Source organism: Ammospiza caudacuta, chromosome 4 (assembly GCF_027887145.1).
Source record: "Ammospiza caudacuta isolate bAmmCau1 chromosome 4, bAmmCau1.pri, whole genome shotgun sequence".
NCBI classification, from domain to species: Eukaryota; Metazoa; Chordata; class Aves; order Passeriformes; family Passerellidae; genus Ammospiza; species Ammospiza caudacuta.
In genome coordinates, this window is record NC_080596.1 from 65,241,501 (window position 1) to 65,263,770 (window position 22,270).

The following is a 22,270-nucleotide window of genomic DNA, read 5'->3' on the forward strand; positions in this document are numbered from 1 at the left end:
GTCCAAAATGTGTCCTTGAAAACCAAGCTTAGGTATTATTCTTTTGGAGCAATACTGTGTTTCGGCTTATTGTGTTTCAGCTTCTACTTACTGGAATATAGACACTTAATGCTTTCAGTTTCCTTGTTACTTTTTTGAGTTTTCTGCTTGCAAAAATTTCTGAGTAACTTTACAGCATAGAGTGTGCTGTAATCAGAGAAATGAGGATATCAGGTCAGTGTCAATGACACATCTTGGTCTATTTATATGTGTACTACATATGGGATGTCACAGTGGTTCATAGCACAAAGAATTGATTCTGTGTCAGAAAATATACTCTTGGCTACTGCAACTAGTTTCCTCTTTTCCGTTCAGTTTTTTAGAAAATGTAGCAAGAACAAAGGAAAATTGATAGAGTATAGACAAATTTTCTCCTATCACTTGCCAAAAACTTACTGGCTCTTAAGAAATCATGGGGTTTTTTTCTCTTTTTCTTTTATTTTTTTTTTTAATAAATTTTTCTTCTGTGTATCTCAAGTGTGAGACTGTTCTGAGCCATGAAATTTAAGCCATGGGATGAAACCAAATCAAAGAGGTTATATTCTGCCTTTCCCATTTTCTTAAGTACTTTATTCTCACAGTTAATATTTATCTGATCAGTAGATGAAAAGGTAGCTAGGTGCACAATGTATTTTAAACAAATTTATTTGCATATAATCTTCCTGCATAACAGGTTTTTTCTTCTTTTTATTTTTAGTATTTTTGCTGTTCTGATAAATATATTTTTTAAATTCAGGAAGAGCTAACATATTTTAAGGAAATATTGCAGCATCCTGAATAGAGAAAAGTAGACTTATAAATACAACGGTATCCATTCCCTTCCCTTAAAGAAGAAAAAAAGACACCAGCCAGAAAAAGAACAAACCTGGTTATATATTTTAAAAATACAAGATGAAGATCAGCTTTTCAACTGGGGGAAGGAGAAAATGTGGCCAAGACACCTTATCATGGGTGAGAGGAGGAAAAATGTTGAGAAACTTGTCCCTGTCCTAACTTGCTAGAACATTAAACTCTGGTGACAATGTGGAAGGAATGCAGTTCTGTTGTCTTCTGTCCATCCTTGAGAGGATCCAAAGCCTGAGGTGCAAAATGCTACAGGAGATACCAAGATCATCCTAGTTTTAAGAGCTTTGGAACTGAAGTTGGTATAAAAATCTTCTACATTTGTTTAAATTAATTGCCAAATTTAAAAAACAGTTGTCAGTGCTCAGTCTGAATCTTGCAAATAAACCTCTAAGAACTAATAAAATTGACTGAATTCATTTTTCCTGTGCTAGGAAAATTATTGTTCCGTGTGTGAACTTTATTATACGTATATGTGAACTTCTGTAGTCATAAAAAGGATAATTTAAATAATGATCCTCTTTTTAAAGTAAACATAGAAGACAAATGTAACGAATTCTGTTCCTGCTAATAGTTTAAAAACACTTCAGAAAACAGAACCTGTCTGCAGTAGTCTGCTTCAAGTATGATTAATGTTAAGAATTAGATTGGCACAGCTTTTCAGTAGCTGATCCAATTTCAGTTCATCATGACAGAATTAAAACAAAAGCAAGCTATATTTAGAAACCTAAATTGTGTAAATGTTGAATAATGCTTTCCTGTTTAGTTGGGTTCTGAAGGAGCTTAGCATTGGGTTTTAAAATAAGCTGTTTGGTGCTATTAATATAAAATAATCTTCTCTGCTAAAGAATAGGGTGTCTGAAAAAAGGGTGTTTTCTGTAATATAGATAGCATATGCAGTGATTTAGTGCTAAATATGTCCTATTAATTTACTTTCATAACATTGGAGTGTTTCACTCTGCTTAGTACTGTGTCAGAAAACTTGAACTCTTATATTTACAACTGGAAACATCAGTAAGCATCTTGATCCATAGGAGAGTGTTTGAAAAGAGGTACTCAGAAACTAGCTGGGGTAGCATTCCAGATAACAAAGCATGCTCAACCAGGGTTTTGTTAATTTTTATTTTTGAAAAAAATTGTTCATTTTTAATTTTGTATGAGAAGATAAATTTTAATGATGGATTCAGAGAGCATAAGAGGAAGTGTGGAAAAATGGCCAAAGGATTCTGTTAGTATTTTCAAACTTAAATGAATGAGGTCTGAAGTCTAACTGACCAGATAAATGAATGTGTTGAAAAACTTCAGATCCCACTGACCTTAACAAAAATTTGCAACTCTTAGTGCCTTTGAACATCAAGCATTGAACTAAAGATCTAAACCCTCAGTCTTTAACAAGCATACTTGATTCTTCTAGTAGTCATTCCTAAATTCAAGATAATTAATTTTGTTGTGTCTAGAATAAAAGAGAAGACAAGACTTCCTTTATGCCATTTGATCACTTACAGTTATCCATTTTGGCCTTTTCTTCAAGTTTGCTGATCTTGTCAGGAGTTCATGATGAGCTTTTAGGGGAGACTATTTGACCATTTTCATGTATTCTGTATGGCTCTGAAAATGTGATTCTGTATGAAAAGCATGTAGTGTTTGCCTTGTTCTTACATCAGAAGAATTTTTTCTTTTGTCCATTTTATGCTTGTTTCCAAAGGCTTAAAATGCAAGCTTTGTTTCTGCAATAATGGCTTAGTGTAGGCTTACATTGTTGATCCCCTCAGTAGATGCAATGTAATCCACTTTGGTAATGTGAATTTTTAAACAATCATCAGCCTCTGCTATTAACCCTTCTATACTAATGGTAATACCCTAGAAGAACTACAAAGGCATTTGGTACTCAAGCTTAACATAAGACTTGAAGGACACTTGATGGCATTTACATTCCTTAGTCTAGTCACAGTGAATTGCTGAGCTGATGTTGAACTTGATTGGTACTGTATTCAATATAAAATAGTTGATTGTGAAGTTGATGCTGAAATACGACTTGGCAAAGGATTTCTTTGGGAAAAGATATAGAAAATCCTTGAAATGTCCTTTGCAATTAAATGCTACTTGAGGATTCTTCTGTCCCTTGCTTTTGTTTGCTATTTAAATGATTTTTGTCAGTAGTAGACTTTTCTCAAACTGCTTGGGTTTTTCTCTTCAAACTAGGTAACATTACCTGCTGAAGAACCTGCTATTGTTAGAACTATTCAGCCATGTTTTAATTCATTAAGCTGTTTGAGATAATTTTTTTCTCTAAAATAGGACAACTATTTATGGCATTCCTTTTCCTTTAATTAGTTCTGTTATATTTTAGTAGCAGATAAAAAAAGTTTTTCTTTGTACCTAATGCAATTTTTTAAATTGTCATTTTGCTCTATTTTTTTATTCTAACCTACTGACTCTTTTCCTTATCTACCTCTCTTCTTTTTTGAGAAAACTGATAAGCCAAGTAAAAATTGATGTGATTACAGTGTGTGTGACCTTTATTATAAAAAAGAACATGGATGATTGAATTTTGTGTCTTAGCAATGAGAATTACCGCACTGTGTATCAATAGTCCCATTGCAAAGATCTATCAAAGTTAATCTGTGTTTACTGTCTCCCCTTGGAGTATTTTGGATATCTCTTGTGTGTCAGTAAGATGAAGAGCTCTCTTCTGTTTCAGTGCACTGTGTGAAAACTACTTCATGTTTAATGAAACCAAGGTTTTATGAGGAATCGCTGAAGGATTATTAACAATGTCAGTAACTTAGCTAACATCCTCTCTGCAAAATAAGTAACTCAGTTTTTTAGTTGATACCACAATGAAAAAAAAACCCCAAACCACCTGGCTTTGTTGAACATCACATTTTAGTAATTTTTTTGTGTTTGGGAAGGTAAAGACAAGAAATAAGGAACAGTGCAAGCAGGAGACTAATTCATCAAGAAACATAAAGTTACGTAGTGCAGACTCTTATTGTGATCTTACAGCTTAAAGAACAACTCAAGACAGCATGCACCTTCAAAAAAATGTAAGAAAAAGCATTATTGTAGTGTTTTTAGAAATGAGTATAAAATCTTCCAAGGACAATGCCAGCCTGAGCAGCTCTGGTGCTACAGCGCCTGAAACCAGCTGGACAATAGAGAAGACAAGATATGCTAGGAATGAGGCTTCTTGCCCAAACAGGCTGCTTCAAAATGGACAGTCATCATGAAATAATCAAACAATCAAGGAGTATGTAATAAAGTTAACAAATAGGTTTCATTTTATAGTGGATGGGAATGGAACAGCTGAGGGAATTCTGTCAAACTTTTTTCCATAATACAGGAGTGTTCACCAGTTGAAGATTACTGCCTGGGTGAGCAATAAGTTTCTGTTTTTCCATAATTAGGCCTACATGAAGTGACTTGTCTGTTTGCTACTCGAAGTTATAGAAAACTCAAGTTCCATTACAGAGCTGGGTAGAATTAGTTTAGAAGTTCTGGTGTTGTTATTGGCGCTAAAGACATGTTTGAGGACCAGTGTAACCTGTTACTTTTAAAAGGAAATATATTCTACCTGAGCATATTGAATGTTTTTGGGCAAGGTTTTTTGAGCCTTGCTTTAATGTTTTGAAATTTTTGTTTCATAGTGATAAATTGAACATTACAAGTGCATTTTGCTTCCTAAGTCCAATGGATTGTTTAGGTTTTAGATCCTGTGTAAATGTTTGTGTAATTTTGATAATATTCTGTCACTCAGTTTAAGGAAATGATAAAATGTGGAACTGAGAAATTGTCAAAACAAAAAAGCAAAATGAGGTGTGGGTGCCAAAGCATAGGTACTTTGGAAAGGTCTGCCTTACTTTTCCATTATTGCATAATGAGTTATACAATTTTGCCTAAACTTTAAAACAAAAAAACCCACTTCATTAAAAGGCACGAATCAGAATAAAAGAAAGTCCATTTAGGGACTATAAAGTTCTATACAATAGGGCAAGTGGGATAAGCCCTGGAACAGGTCACCTGGGGAGGCACTGGGGTCTCCATCCTTGGGGAATTCAATACTTGACTGGACCCAGTGCCAGGCAAAGTGCTCTGGCTGACTCTGTTTTGAGTCTGGCTAGATGACCTCTAGAGCTCCCTTCTGACTTCAGCTTCAATGCTGTGATCATAAACACAAATGCTTAACTCTGCAATGAACCAAAGCAAGGAGAGTTTATTTCACCTCTAAGAAAAGCGATTTCATGTGCTGATTGCAGGCTCTTGTGTGTGGATTGGTTTGAAGGAATCATTGGACTGTGGAATAAACAGTATTACAATAACTGCATTCTTCTGAAATGTGTTCATTTTCTCTGTTATTGTAGCAGCCACTTAGTTTTTTATTAATATAGTAAAAATAAAAGTAACATTTACAAAAAACAGTAAACATTTTAGATTAAGGTACTAAAAGATCTGGATTTACTAAGATAAACTTCAAAAGATAAATGGAGCAGAGGGATCTTAGAGAAAATGTGAACTAATCAGCCAAGAACAAAATTAGCAATAATTGTATGCTAACACATGCAATTTCTGGCTTCTGACTGCAGTGAGTAGGTATTCAAAGAAGAGAAGATTATTTTTCAAAAAGAAGCAACAGTGGCCCATCACTTTGAAGCAGCATTTTCAGAGTCCAAGTTGGAAAGCAAAAACTGTCCGATGGATACGTGCATTACATTTAAACAGCTTTTAAACACAGTTCCATAACATACTAAAATATGTCAAGATAGAATTCATTTCTCAGATACCTGGGCAGAATAATTTTACTGCTACTTCTACACTGCAGGAGCTGAAAATATATAAAAAACCCAAGACTTCTTTGTGTGTTTAATGACAGTGCTGCTGCATTAGATGGTTGTCGGGTGGTTGTGCCCATGGCAAGTGAATTTTCAAAAATTAAATGTAATGGAAACCAATTAGGATTTAATGTAAGATTCCATACACACACTCCCCCCAAAGTCAGTTCTGTTTAGGACCATGTATACTTTCACACTTGAGTGAAACTTGACCATTCTGATGATTGTGGGAAAGAAATGATCCTTACAGTGTAAATGTCAGTAAATAATCTTTTCTTTAAATTTTAGTCCCAAGAAGACAAATAAAACCATCCAAATAAGCATCTGTTCATGAATTGTATAAGTTTTATTCTATTAGCCAAGAAGTATTATTAATGTAAGGCAATTCTGAGTTGTTTGAATCTCATGATTTAATTTCAGAAAATAAGAGAATAGTTAAGAATTTTTCTGCTGTTAATACTTTATGATTTTATTTTTGAAAACAGGTACAATTTGAATGCCAGTTAAGATAAAGATGCCATGCCTCTTTTGCAGTGCAACCTGAAAGGACATAGGTTATGGAAACATTCTTTAGTAGAAAATACTAAAGAACTTCAGATCTGGGTGACACTGGTCCAAAGCAACTTAAATATGAGAAAGATTGAACCTTGGAATTGTTGGGTCTGTGTGAATATGTATGATAGGATTTCTGAATTTGCTGTTCCTGTAAATATGGATATTGTATATTTTTTGTCCCTTGATACTTCATCCAGTGTCTGAAGTCTAGATATTCTGATTAAAGATTTATGTAGTGCCACTCAAAATGGATTTCAGTTCCTTACAATCTTCCAAGTTGCTACAGCCTTTGGTGAAGGATGCAGAAGACAGGGATGTTTCTGGAAATTATAGCCAAGGATGATGAATAGTGAATTGTTTCTGATTTTTTATGTATGTTCATTAGAAACTCTATGTGTAAGGGAGAATTCAAATAAATGCATTACTTTCCTCCTTTTTTTTTTTTGAATGTTACCCAACGCTAATAATATAAATTGTTAAAAAGTGTGATGATTTTAATTATGTGGGTTCAGCCTTGTATGGTTTGCTAGTTACTGCCTAGACAGATAACTCTGCTTAGTTTTTATCTCACATAAACAAAAAATTACTCATGAGGGAAACCTGATTACCTGGAAGTGATGATCTCGGGTTGCATAAGGTCAAAAATTACTGGAGGCTTTAGAAATGGCTGGTCACTGGCTGGTCTGTAGAATGGGTAAGATATGCTGGGATGCTCTTTAGTTCCTTCCAAATCCTTTATTTGCATATTGTATGCATTGCCTTATAACTTAGGAGTCATACAGTAGGATGTTGTTGCAGTAAGGATTTCAAATTACGATTTTTAATTATACAGCTATTTATTATGTGCAGTAAAGAATGAATTTTAAAGATATTACACAGGAAGAATATGAAAGGTTTTAAAGAAAATTGGAAAGAGGCCTTCTTAGCTACCACTGAAGAAGAATTATGGTATTAGAAACATTTGCAAAGCTTTCTGTTACAGAACATATGGATTCAACATCCCTGATGTTTTTCCAGCTGGGAGCTTGGCATACTTATTGTGAACTGTTCCTAGCTGCATGATCTAGAGGTCCACAGACTGGTTGAAAGTGACTGCTGATCTACAGTGCCCTTCGTTTTTTTCCAAATGAAGCGCTAGGAAAAAAAGGAGCAGAGGAACTGAATCAAAGAATCATTTAGGTTGGAAAAGACCTTCGAGATCACTGAGTCTGTTAACCTAGTGGAGAGGTGAAGAAGGCATTAAGTACCTCAGCCTTTTCTTCATCCTTTGTCAGTGTTTCCCTCCACTTAGCCTCCTTTTGTTGCTGATGTATTAACAGAAGCATTTTTTATTGCCTTTTGCAGCAGTAGCCAGATTGTTTGGGTTGGGCTTTGCCCCTTGTAATTTTCTCCCTGCACAGCCTCACAACATCCTTGTGGCCTGACCCTTCTTCTAAAGGTCACAAACTCCTTTTTTCTTTAAGTTTCTGCCAGACCATTCTTTCCCACTAGCTTGCCTTTCAGAACATGAGTACGGCCTGCTCCTGTGCCTTTAAGATTTCCTTCTTGAAGAATAAACATCTGTAATCTCAAAGAATAGATGTAGTTTCAAAGGTTATGTGTGTACCCATGCAATGATGTTGAGCCATTTTGAGGGAATAGGAATCGTCAGGACAACTAATGGGCTGGATGTTTCATCCTTAGATTTTATAACTTTTTCTTTCTTTTTCCTCTTAAACTACAATTTTTAAATGTTTATTTCCTTCCTATTGTTGCTTTAGTCTGGCTACCATGAGATCCTATCTGCTATCACACTCATTTTTATCAAGCTTTCTTTGAAGTAGAGATGCTGATAAATTTATATAAATCCTGTGTATTCTGTGGCACTACTCTAATGAACTATATACAGTTCATTAACTGTATATAGATTTTTTTCTTCACATGCTGTAAAGATCGATATCCCAGTAGAAAGGATAGAGAATTGTAGCAGTTCAAAATAGGTGCCCAACCTAATATGCCACTGATAGAAGTTTAGCTTGGTTAGAAGTATTGATGTGCCATTTGTATAGCATAGTATATCCAGCATCTTCCTACAAAGTTAAATTACAAATGGACCAGATAAAATTGTGTTAGTTAAATATAGATGTATAAATGTAATATATATATACATAAAAACAACCTGCATAGCTTGTTCAGTACTACTCTGACACACTTCTGTGTTAGAAGCTGGCAAGTTTCTGGTTGGTTTCACTTGCCATTGTTTATCTTGGGGTGGCCATGAATGGCATGGAATGGACATGTGGGGGGTTCTTGATTTTGGTAAAGCATTTATAGTGAGAACTCCTGTTTATTGGTGTCCTTTGCTCAGATTAGAGAAAGTGTTAATGCCTGGAAAATCTTGTCTCTTTTTTTGCACTAATTTTTATTATACATCATACAGATTGTCAGAGTTTAAAAAAAACCCAACACCTTTTTCTGTATATTCTTGTGCTGAATATTGTGTGTTAGCAATATTAATAAACTGAAACATAATAAGTGTAATTAAATGTATAAAATGGGCTTTCCATAGCTGTCCACCACAAGTCCAATAAGAAGCTTGATCATCATTTCAATTCATAGTATCTGAGTGAAAAGTAGTTCAGGAATCTTCTACTAAAGTTGGAAAGTGCCTATTTAACACTTCTTGTTTATTAGAAATTGAACAATTTTGGGCAAGTCCCAAATCATTCCATCTTCATTCTTCATCCATCAGGAACTTTTCTTGATCACTTCTCTAATTTCTGTCCAAACCAAACCAGCTAATTTTAGACAAAGCATCAGTGCAGCTGATGAAGCAGTGACCTAATACAGTAGAATGGTTTGAAGGACCATATGAACACATAGGAGAGAGTTAAGTCTTCACTCAGAAACACAGACTAAGATAAATTCAAACTCAGGTGATGTATGCTATGATTTTTCTTAAAGAAGAAGTAAAAACTAGTAAACTGGAGATTAGCAATGTTTATACAGTTTCTCCCGGCATTCCCTATTAATTAATCATTTTCATGTTAAAACTGTCAAGCAGATTTTCTGGGCACACAAATAGTGAAAAGTCTTATCAGATGGATGGCATATGTACCTGACATTTCAGAATAATTAGAAGAGAGAATTAATATCTTCAATGTACATTAGTTCTTGTATTTGCCAGGAAGAAGAGTTCATTTATGGGGGTAATTGTATATCAGGGCTTGAAAAAGAAAAATTACTTATTTAGGGCATTTTGCTCATTTATAAATTCTAAAAACCACTTGAGACTCACGACATTGTGACTGTTTATTAGTAACTTATTTAGTGTGCCTTATTCTTCTGATCTCCTTGTCTGGTCTACATTTATCAGTAAACATCAGTATGAGGTGAAAAAATTACTGAATGCAAAATTTTTACCATGCATTTTCAAAACAATGTTGTGGTGTTCTTTTGATAATATAAGTTGTCTAAGAGGTAATTGCATGTTAATATCAGGTGCAGAAGAATTTCAGCAATGAATTACTAGACAATGTGAATAATCTTCATCTTTACTGTCTGAAAAAGTAGGAGAGAAACTGTAGAGCTGGTGCCTTCTCACCCTAGCCAGTAGACTTGCCAAAGAAAGTCTGTGACCTCCACAACTTTAATAGCTGGATGATTTGGACATGATCCAAAAATTTTTCTGTCTTAGTGGCATACCAGAAGAGACTATGTGTTGGTGACTTGTATTTCCATAAGTACTGCTTTGTCAGATGCAATTTATCTGGAGATACTGGGAATAAATCTCCTCTTGCATTGCAAGAATGTAACCCAGTTTTTTTCCCTCTTTTAAGCACAAATCATTACTATATTATTTGTATTATGCTTTAGACGCCAGTGGGTTTTTAGAGAAATCCACTTTTCTAAGCACTTGGCAGCCATACAGTGCATGCATAGATAACATGGGAAGTAGAGCACAGGGAAGCATGTTGATCTTCTCAGTGTCATGCTGCTCATTCATGCTGGTCAGAAGTACTCACGTTCTTCACAGTTTACTACTGTGGAGTCAGATTTTCAGGCTGAAAATAATGTAGTTCTGCTGGCAAGGTGAAATTTCAGTGTCTGAAAAAGAAAAAAAAAGTAAAATTGCATACACAAATTGTGCACATTTTTAAAAGTTGAGGAACTGTATTCCCTCCAAGGAGAAGATGATTTGGGGGTGAGAATTCATTGGTTTTCAAGACACCTGGATGGTGGTGGTCTACTAGTCGAAAAGTTACTTCTCAGTTTGTGTTTCTTACTCTCCATAGAAACTGGCATACTTTGGTTTTGTCATAGTTATAATTTTAGTCTTTCTTTTGAAATGCAGCTTGGGATATGACTGTGTTTCAAGATTTCAATCTCTTTTTGCATGCTTTTTTATTTTGATGTGTTTTGTAAACCAGTAGTAGCAGCAACATCAGTTGGAAGTGGTCTTTATTGCATCTTGAAGAAAAGTCATTAACTTGAAGCAGATTGGTTAAGTTGGCTTGATATTTTTCAAAAATATATTTAGGCCCATGTCTTGAGTTAAAGTGATAAAAATCTGGGTGTAGCAAGCACGTAGGTTAAGTAAAAATAAAGAAATAAACCAAACCAACCAAAACTACCCAACTCAGAGGGATTCTCTAGGTGTTTGGCATGTTTGAAATACTGTGTTCTCATCACGTAATTTTACAGGGGCCTGATTTTAGTCTCCCACAGATGATAAAATCTCAATGACTGGGTTTGTGGAATGTAGATATTGTAAAGAGTAAGTACTTCTAATGCATTTGTTTTTCTTCCCTTTTCTTTATGCTTACAGATTCTGGTTTGTTTTCTTCTTTGGTACCAACTATACAGGTTAGGGATGTGGGTCTGAATCCTCAATTCCATTATTATTTTTTTTATTCTGATTCACTCATCTATTTTTCATAATTTTTTCTTTTAGGGTACATGTTGGTCGTCTTCTTTCTTCTCTCTCTATTGCTGTGTATTTTTGTGTATGGAGGAAGGAAGCTCTGTTTTTTTGTCTTCTTCCTGATTATCTTATTGGATCTAGCTTTTAGCAAATTATTCAGGAAATAATTTAACTTAACCTAATCTCACATTCTCCTTACATTCCGGGCAAAAAAAAAAAAAAAAAAAAAAAAAAAAAAAGGAGCATCCTAGTGCTCTCATCAACACAAGATGGGAAAAAGTTAATATCAAGCATTACTGATTATTAGAATTACTGTACTTTGCATCATTGAAATAGTCATATTTTCTTGTTTGTCACTTAATCGTGTTAGTTTTTAATAACCAATTTAGGCTGATGTTCACATTGGCTATCACAGGAATCTGAGGAACTTTGTGTTTGCTTAGATGAAATGTCCTTTCAGTGCTACAGGTGGACTTTATTATTGCCTTAGATTTGTTTTATAGGTATTGGTTGTGACAGGTATGTCAGAATTCCCTCAATTTAAAATCAGTGAAGCAACCAGGGCAAGAAAAAAACCTGCCCTCTGTAAAATGATGTATTGGTTATTAGAGCAGGAAGCTTTCCATCTGATACAAACAAGAATAGTTTTGTATAACATTCAGTGATCTATTAATTCTGAAATTGAAGACATTTCTTGAGTATCTTTCTTTCTGTTTTGAAAGACAATTCATGAAATGTTCACTTTTGTAAACAACCAAATCCTGACAGTTACAACTGAGGTATGCTATCTACTTTTGAAATTTTTGACTAAAACATTTGTGTTTTTTATAGCATATCCTTCTTGACAAAGTATGCTTCATCAGTGTACCTCTTCAATAAGGGTTTTATATTTGATTTGTTTGCTGTAAACTTAAATGAAAAAATGTTGGTCGCCAGTCTTTATTACAAGAAGAAAAGAAATACTGGAATTTGTTTAATTTTTTTCCTTCAGTAAGGGAGTCCTGAAGAACCAGGTCTGATAGAAAGGCACTATGTGGCATAATTTACCCTCCTAAATGGTCAGATGAAAGAAAAATTGTAATTGCCTTTTGAGTTTATATTAATCTCTGCAATGAGCAATGCTGTGCCTAATAGTTAAGTTTCCCAGGGATCTAAACACTGGCATTTTTTGAAGGATGAGCAGTGGTTAGGTGGTGGAAGTAATGGTCTGTCTCAGAATCTGGGTTATATTTTTAAGGTAGCCTTTTGAAGTTGATGTCTGGAGACAGACAAAACACCACTGCTGTTTAAATCAAATATATGCCAGTAGAGCCATTACTGCTTCTTGCTTGCTTTTATTTGGAGGTTGCTAGTAGCAGGTGCTAAGTTTATAATTTTCCCTATGGTCTTCTTCGTCTTAAACAAACTGTGTCAATTTTGTACCCAGCTGTTTTTACATGTTTTCTTTTAATGGCTTTCATTTGCACTTTTACTTTATAAAATCACCTTACTTGAAAGGAAGGTAAGCTTCTCCCAGTGAATTTAATATTTCCCCTGATTCAGTTGGAGCTACATTAGTTTTCTCCTCTTTGATCAAGTGTTTGTTATTGATTCATAGGATAGATCATCTTATGACAACAAAACATTCAAGCCTAGCTTTTTCAATAAATCAGTGGGTTTGCTTTTTTTTAAGCAAAATAAATATTTCTGGAAGTTGGCTTACAGCATTTATATGACAAATCAGAGGTGGTGCAAAGGTATCCATGTATGGATAAAAAGGATGAAAGACTTAAATCAGGCTTTTGTTCCATGAATGCTGGTGGCCATTCTCATGTTCCCCATCATCACAGGCTATTGCTTGGAAAAGGTGGTATGGAAAATGGGCAGAATTCTTAACTGAGCCAACAGTCTCTTTTTATGTATTGATAACACACTTATGCTTTCAAACATTCATCAGCTTGCAGCATGGCTGCCTAGTAACACAATTTAGAGCAGAGCTATTTCTACAAGATGAGCTTCTTGGGAATTGCATGGGGGAATTCACCATGTAAAGCAGATCTGTGCCTTGAAAATGCAATTAAATCTATAATAAATTAACAGGATAAATAAATCTTAAGCAATTGCATGTAGTGATTCGGCAGAGTACCTGGGATGAAAATAGCTCATTTTAGCATCTATTTCTATCCCACTAATGCTGAAAGTTTTTTTGGTTGATTGCTTTCAAAAGTTTCTGTTTCCCAAACACTGTTTTAAAAAACTTATGGACACCTTCTGAAGGGGTACCATTCAACTTATTCTCTTTACTTCACATGGAAATTATTGACTTTTAGAACTTAATACTGCTCTGTTTTGATTTTTTTCATGTAGATGAAGTTCAATGCTCCATCTCACAGAACATTTAAAAGACTGCTTTCAGTGAAGGTGTTCACTGTCAGCCATTTTTACTTACATAGCAGGTCCTAGCATTACTGGTCTCAGAACTGTTTTACTTTCATAATAATTACTACAGAGAAGCAGATGCATACTATCAGTCTAGAGTGGCAGGTACTTTAATACTTTAATATTATAAATATACATCTACATAGATATATCCAAAGAGTATATATCTATATACGTGTCCATCTCAGCTCTTCTTACCATCTGCCTTCAAATAACATTTTATTGAAATTAATCTCTAATACTGTTGATGTAATAATACTAATACTGTATTTATAGCCTATACTCCTAAAGCAATACATTCAAAATCTGACTAGTAAATCATAGAGTGATTTGCCATGGAAGTGAATGATGATCTAGGTTTATCCCTCCTGCCACAGGAAGGGATGTCTTTCACTAGATCAGGTTGTTCAAAGCCCTGTCCAGCCAGGCCTTGAGCACTTCCAGGGCTAGGGTATCCACAACTCCTCTGGGCACCCTGTTCCACTCTTACAGGAAAGTATTTCTTCCTGTTAGCTAATCTAAATGTCTCCTCTCCCTCCTTTTCCCAACTCTGTGTTCCCATGTAAAATGTCAGTCTCCCTCCTGTTTTTAAGCTCTCTTCAAGTACTGAAAAGGCTGCAATTGGGTCTTTATTCTCTCCTCCAGCCTGAAAAGCCCCCACTCTGTCAGCCCATCTTCATAGGAGGGATGCACCATCCCTGTGATTATCTTCATGCCCTCCTCCTGACTTGTTCCAATAAATCCATGTCCTTTCTGTGCTGAGGACCCCAGAACTGGAAGCAGTGCTGGATGCAGATTCTCCACTCACCAGGGTGGAGAATCCCCTCTCTTGCCCTGCTGACCACGCTGGTTTTGATGCAGCCCAGGATGTGTTTGGCCCTCTGGGCTGCAAGCACACACACAGCCTGGTCCATGTCCAGTTTTTCATCTGCCAGACCCCCATGTCCTTCTCCACAGGCCTCTGCCAATGAGTTTTTCTCTCAGTCTGTACCCCTGTCTGGGAGTGCCATGACCCGAATGCAGCACAATGCATTTGGACTTGTTGAACTTCATGAGTCTCTGATAGACCCAATTCTCAAGTTTTCCTCTGAGTGGAAAACCTCTCTGTGTGCCATTCTGTCCTTCAGTTGTATTAAGTTCACTGCTAAACTTCAGGTAATCTGCAAACTTTCTGAGGATGCTGCTTCCAAGACAGAACCTTGAGAGATGCCATTTATCACTGGTCTTTTTATCTTGCATATTTTTTCCTACTTTCAAATCTTAAGCATACCCCCAACACTATATTACTAATTATAATTTATTATTTACCTTCAGATTTATCACTGTGAACTTTTCTCCAATTGATTATTACCTCCTTTGTTAGAATTTCTTTGTCATTTGATTCAATTCTTGGCACGAGTTTGGAAAATAAGAAGTGGTCTCAGTGTTTGTCATTCTTTATTTAGACAGGAATTAACTTCAGTAGAATAGCAAGTGGATAGAATGAGCTGTTTTCATCCAGCTGAAAGTTTAATATAGCGGAACACTACTGATTGTATTAACTTGACAGGGTTAGTAATTATATTTAGAGAAGGCATATTGTTTCTTTTTGCCATGCTGCATAAAATAAAGGTTTGCTGATTGTTGTAAAAATTGGGTCCTCTTTATATTGTAATAATCTAAAAATAAAATTGAAGTTCCTAGTGGAATCTGATACTCTCTGGGCAACCATTATGGTTTGCAGCAACTGATGTCACATAGATTTCTGAAATTATGCATATGTGTTGAACACCCAGAGTTTTCAGGCTTTTTTCCATTTTAATCAAAACCAACTGTGTCATTATTCTGTTCCTTCTCCCTTTTCCAACCAATATTTGGTTTCTGTTGCATGATTTATGAGTACCTGTTGTAGTCTTTTGTGTTGATAGTGTTTACCCATCTGGGCTGTCTTAATTTTAGTCCAGCATAATGTGTCTTTTGGCTGGTGTGCTCTTTGCTGTCGGTCTCTCTTTCCTGAAATCAAAATGTGCAAGGAATTTAACACCTGTGAAGTGATTCCAGAAGGAGGTAACATTAGTGAATCCATTACTTGCTGTTGTTGTTGCAATAAAGTAATGGTTAAGATCAAAAAAAAGCCCAAGCACAATGATTTAACAGTCAGTAGAAGTAATTTAAAGCAACCAGAATTCACTTCTTGTATAACGTAACAAAAAACACAAAGCTCCTTTCTTTGCATGAAGCTAAACCCATTTTCTCTGTGCATTTTTGTATTTTACTTTTTGAAGGGTGTTTTTCTGTTCTGTGAAAGTTCTATTTTACTAGAAAATAGATGAAATTTACTAGAAAATAGATGAAATTTTATAAAAAGAGGCACACGACATTACAAAAGAAGCTTTTCACAGACACACAAATTCAGAAAGCCAAGTTGCATTTTGAAGCAAAGACGTTTAAACGTATATGTATTTATATATCCCTTAATTCACAGACTTATCACAGGCTGTTTCCATGAGAGGGACCTCATGCTGCAGCAGGGGAAGGAATCCTCTGAATGAGTAGAAAAAGCAGCAGCAGAGACAACATATGATGAACTGACCCCAGCCCCCATGCCCTGTTCCCTTGTGTCATTGAGGGAGAGGAGGAACTAGAATTTCAGAGTGAAATTCAGCCTGTGGAGGAATGGGAGGAAAGTGTTTTAAGATTTGATTTGATTTGTCATTATGTTCCTCTGATTCGATTGGTAATAAATTAAAATGATTTCCCCAAGTCGAGTCTGTTTTGCCCATGACAGTAATTGATGACTGATCTCCCCTACCCTTCCAGGAGCCTGTTGTATTTTCTCTCCCCTGTGCAACTGAGGAGGGGAGTGATAGAGTGGCTCTGGTGAGTGCCTGGTATCCAGCCAGGGTCAGACCACCCTGCTGTCTTACCTAGACCATAAGGTTTTTCTTCTCCACATTTGAAATCTTTGATAAATAAATATGTACATAAAAGTAATATGAATTAGCTTACATTAAAAAGCTGAAATAAAGAAAACTTATATAAGCTCTTCCTTTATTTTTCATCTGTCTTTCAGTTTAAATGGATAGAGATGACTGACAGTGCATGCTAACACCTAATGAAGAGCAGACAACTCTTTCTGGGAGAAACTTAGCATTGAATATTTTTTTCTCCAAAGTACTCCCAGCTATCTCTTGAGTGGCTGAACAAGTAGTCTTGAATCTCTTTGCTTGGTGTTCTTGGACTATTTCTTTTTTTTTTAGATAACACACCTCTTTTTGTAAGCATTTTGATCTTTCTTTTTTAAAAGAAATGTTCTAAAAGAAGCTTTACACATTCCACACATTTATTTTACATATAAATGGGATGGAAATAGGATATGTCTATAGAACCTATTTTAAGAGGACTCTGAGTATGTTTTCATTTTGCCAGAGAAACAGTAAGTCTGTGCTAGTGACTTCCTTTTTCGCATTGTAGTGTGGAAAAGATACAATTTTCAAATCCTAAATTGCTTTCTGTAAGCAGTTGATTATAGTACATACTGCTTGGTGTTAGTATATTTGCTCACTATATAAAAGGTTAGACACCTGGAGGGGGAGCACTGCATATTTTTGGGCTAACATGATTAAAGGATTTGTTGTACACTTGAAGAAGCAAATAGGTTGTGAATCCAGTGACTAAACAGATTTAAAAATACTCATGCTGTAGTAATCTGAATCTGATTGATGATGTGATCATGACTGTTGATCTGTTTCTTTTCAAGAGGTTTATACAAATTTATAATTATGCCATTCATATGGAAATATTACATTTAGGATGACTTAATTTATGTCAGTGTGGATTACTAAAAAATAAACATCTGGGATTATTACTGTTTCAAAGTTAAGAGAATGCATAAGCAAAATGTTTGAACGTTTCTTACATGAAGTATTTTATAAAAACATAGTTCAATATTGTGCATTAATTATCTTTAAGATGTGTGAACACTCTTCAGTGCTTTTATCAAGTGCTTTGAATGTAAGGAGAAATAAAGGCCTAATCATATAATATTTATAATTTATTCTCAAGAAATTAAGCAGATAAATAGTCCAATAAACAACTGGTGAAGTTAAGAAATGCTAGAAATTTGCAGTAGAAACATGTTGGTAAATGCAATGACTGGAACAGATTTTGGAAGTTGAATTACATTAGCATAAAGTATGGTAGGAACAGTGCATGCCTGCCAGTCAACTGTTCCAGGAAATATTATAAATCTTAAATTGTATTGAGAAATTAAATTGAGTCCCCTCTTCTGCACCCAGCAGTGTTTCTTGAGGATTTAGTACATGTCTTTAAATTTCTTGATTGCTTTGTCTTTTTCTGTACAGGCCATAAAGCTTTGAGCAATAATCCTCCCTCCTGTGGTTGGTACCTTTGTAGAGTGCACACTCTTTATCAGTGTAGCATATAGAACAAACCTTGATCACTGGACGCCCTAAACATAATTTATGCTTTAAAGCATCTTATAATTTCATTTATTACGACTGGTTATCTCCTAATGGAGACTGGTTGAAAAGCATATTCTGTAATCTCATTGAATTGTATTAATAGGTCCTTGGCAGTTTTCCTTTCTGACTTTAACAGACAAAGTCAGTCTGTGTTTCATCTGTCCTATCTCTCTCTTGTGGAATTTTAAATTTGCTTTAAGGCAGAAGACAATGTCATTTATCCTGTGAAAAATAAATGCAATTTTTGTTGCTTGTAGTTTTATTTTTAGTGAGGGGATACACAACCTTATCTTTCAAGTACCTAAGTTAGTACTGAAGCCTCACAATTTGGACATGATGTAGGATGGGGTTTTTGTTCTCTAACTGCCTGTTTGTGGGCTCAGTGAATGAATGAATGACTAGAAGTCTGTGGGATGAGACTTTGCTGTCACCTGAACCCTGTCACACACAGGTAGCCCAAAGCCTTGCCTTGTTCTGGTATCAGTGAGGCAGAAACTGACTTTGCACTAACTGAGATCTCTGTAATCAATGTTTGTATTATATATGCAAAACGCCTTACTAAAAAAATCACTTTTGATTTAATTTCTGTCTATACTGTTTGGATTATAGCACATCTTAATAGTGACATTACTCTCAATAGGTTTTGGAGAAAAGATGATTAATTTTCTATGTTGACATAGCCAGTCAAGAAGTTTCTGAATCTTATTCATTACAGAGAACATGTTACTTTGAGAACATGACAGTAATATCTATCATTATGTTGTGCTATCACTTTTGTATTGCTCATATCTTTAATTTTTGTACAAAATCTAAAGGATATAACATCTGCCCATTTTTGCTGACTGGTCTCCCCATTGCTGCTGGCACAACATAGGCATCTATGAATGATAACTGTGTGAGATTTTTATTTGCTTGTTCTCTATCAATTTCCTTCCAGCTTTTGGTGCTTGATTGAATTAGTGTGTCATAGTGATTGGTACTTATTGTGAGTTCACAAATCTGAAAAATATATTTCTGTAGACTGTTTGTTCTTTCTCTGCTGCATCTGTCTGGTTCCTGCTCAGAATGTAGGAGTAAGATTTTTTTTTTTCTCCACATTGCATTTACATGTTCAGTGGATTAAGGGTTATTTCATGCATATTTCTTCTCTGATGGCATTTTTTACTGTTCATAGAGATAGTAAGAACTCTAATAGGTAAGACTTTAAAAGGGGCGTGTGATTTTGTTAGTATGTAAAATGAGTTGTAGCTATTGTGCCTAAAGATTTTATGCTATTTAAATACAACAGATTAGAAAAAAAAAATTGCTGATCTTTAAATAAATGGTTCCCACAAGTTATAAGCTTAAACCGTTTCTGTATTTTAATGCTATTTAGAAGCTTGCTGATAACATCTAATGTCTTTATTGAATTTTGAGAGCTGTGTTATCTTCTCAAAATGCTTACTCAATATTAAAAAGTAACTTTAAGAGGTAAGTCTCAATTAGTTCTCATCACTTGACTCTGAGTTTTGACTAGCCCTGAGTACCTTCTGTAAACCAGTGGCACTGTGTGTCATGTACAGGAAGCACAGTAGCAGGAAAGAAGTTTTTCACAAGAAAAACTTTTCTCTTTTATAAACAGTAAAGAGAAAATATTATTTTATGCATTTGTAGAGCTTTAGATTTCTGAATTATTTTGATGACCTAGCATGTCTTACTCCTTTGGTTGAGTTGGCTGCCTGATGTTTGGTAGGATGATATAAAGCAAGGGAGTGAAGACTGCAATTCTCTTCTGGGAAAAGAATCAGAAATATAAATAAAACTGATATTTGCAAAATAGGACTTAAAATCAAAGTAAACCTCTGCTCTATTTATTTTGAAGGATCTAAGGATGGAATTGTTGTCTTGCCATATTCAGTTCAAAGTAAAGCACTGAAGACATTAGATTTGTTTTTCTTGTGTCTTGAATTCAGCTGACATTTTTATGTTTCTTGTAACTAAACATTTTTTGGATTTAATCATTAATTCAAATTTGGTGCTGAAGGTCGTACTTCCTTATGAGTAAATAAAGTAATCGACTCTGGACAAAAATTAAAATGTCATGTTTTCTTTTATAATGAGAGCTGAACATGTCGTGTATCTGCAAGAATAGGAATAGAGCTTTCTGCCCTACACAGCACAAAAGGACGGTTCATCATGAAGTATCAGAAATTAATTTCAAGTAGAGCCTACAGCTTGCAAAGCAAAAGCAAACTTAAAAGTGATAAGACTTAGTGGGCAGTATCTGTGAAATAAGAGTGATTTCTCCTCCAGCTTTTACTGAGGTATTTTTAAGCTTATGAATGCAAATACTGGACATCAAAGGTTCACCGAAGAGATTAAAACTCTAGATTAATGTATTGGAAGTAGATATAAAATTTGGCTGAAATTTTGCTGAATAGATATATTAATAGGGAACAAAGGCACTTCATTGCAGTTACAAGTCATCCAGTGACACTTTGAGTCATCAACTCCAATATTTAGCTAGTCAGTTTTGAATATAAAAGAATACCCTGGCATCTAAATGAGCAAACATGAAAGTGAGCTCACAGAAAATCAGTGGTCAAAGATGCTGTTAATATACCCTATCCAAGCAATAAAGGTTTTACTTCTGATTTTTTTGAGTAACTAATTAATCTGATCAGGCTAAATCTGGACTGTGCCTTGTTTACTGCAAAAAGCTCTTTCTATTTAGATGGTAGCTATGAGAGGCTCCACACTTCAGTGTTTTCCCACCCCCTTAACTTTTTAGCTGCAATACTATGCAGAGAAGAATAAGAAAGGACAGGAATGCTATTTTGATAAGTATAGAAGATGTGGAGCTAAAGTACCTTCAATACCTGTTTCTTTCTTGGTTTTCTTAATTTTGAAATGGATGGCTAACAGCAAACAAAGGTAAACTCTTCTAGGTGGTGAGTAGGAAGTAAATACAGTGGCAAATGCAGCTATTTAAAGATGGGCATGCAGCTGCTCTCCTAGTCTTGTCCATGCTATTAGGAAGTGGCTTTCCTTGGAGGAGAGGATTAAGAATGCATCTTCTCACATTTAGAACTAGACACAGACTTTTTTCTTACAAGAAGCAAATTCTTGCATTGGGTGCACAACCTCCTCCTCATTGCTCTGAAGTAAAAGCTTTGAGCAAGAATACAGTGCCATATATTTTTATTCTATGCCAGATTTCTAGTGAAAACTGTGGCAAAGATGCTATTATATTACTGTAATTTGATTTAGGCAATATGATTTTCTCACTACTTAACATACATTAATTTTAAATATGTCACAGGGATTTTATGAGTATCTCTGAGTTATAAAGGAATAAAAAATATGGGGTAAAGAATCTATAAATTTTTCCAAATATGGAATGTAACTAGTGTGTTTGACAAAAAATGTGATATACTGGAATTCTAGTCCAAACAAGATGTCATTTATTGTAAAATTGATTACAAACTCATGGGATATTTTCTCATTGGCATATTTTCATTATATTGTGTTATTTGCTCTTCTGGACCGCGATAACAAAATTGCCTTAGGCATCTAATAAGTTTTAGAAGTCAAAGTGAAGTTGTGAAGTTATTCCTGATTTTGCTCATGATATCAAAAGTACTTCTGTAGGTGTGTTTGACAGGAAGGGGAGAAAATACCTAGCATTTTGCTTTCTATTGTCTTTTTTTTTTTTTCTCTCCTTACAAATAATTTGTGGTCAGCAGGACCCAGCAAGGAGTCGCCTTTTCCTCCAGATGGTTGTGACATTTGAGTAAACCTTGGAGGATTAAAGGCAGTCTAGTGAGCACTCACTGTAAACTCCTGATGCAACCTGACAGTCCTAATCTGGGTCCTGGGCTGATTAGATGGTAAGAGCACAAAGCAGGGGAAAAACCCAAGTGCAAAATAACCATTTACAAAAGCCCTGGAACCTAAGTTTAGACTGAAGATTCTGTACATGTAAAAACTTAGGCAAGTTAAGTTTTCAAGTATAATTTACTAGCTGTCTGTACAATAACTTCAGTTGGTGTAAAGCTTTTCTGTGTGTCACTGAATGAGCACACCTTGATGCAAAAGTTTTTCTTTCTGTATATTAAAGAGAGTTTGCAAACAATCCAAGTGGTTAAATGATGGTAGAAAATACAGAAATTGATCTGAATGAGACTCTGAAATCTGATTATGCATCATCACCATCTGCTGTAGCAGGATAATAGAAGGTA

General features: G+C 35.1%; 1 protein-coding gene across 4 annotated transcripts in view; it reads left to right on the forward strand.

Annotated features, from left to right (window-relative positions):
- SLIT2 (slit guidance ligand 2) overlaps positions 1–22,270 on the forward strand; it is a 257,759-nt gene that overhangs the window by 55,429 nt on the left and 180,060 nt on the right. The gene's annotated exons all lie outside the window — the stretch shown is intronic.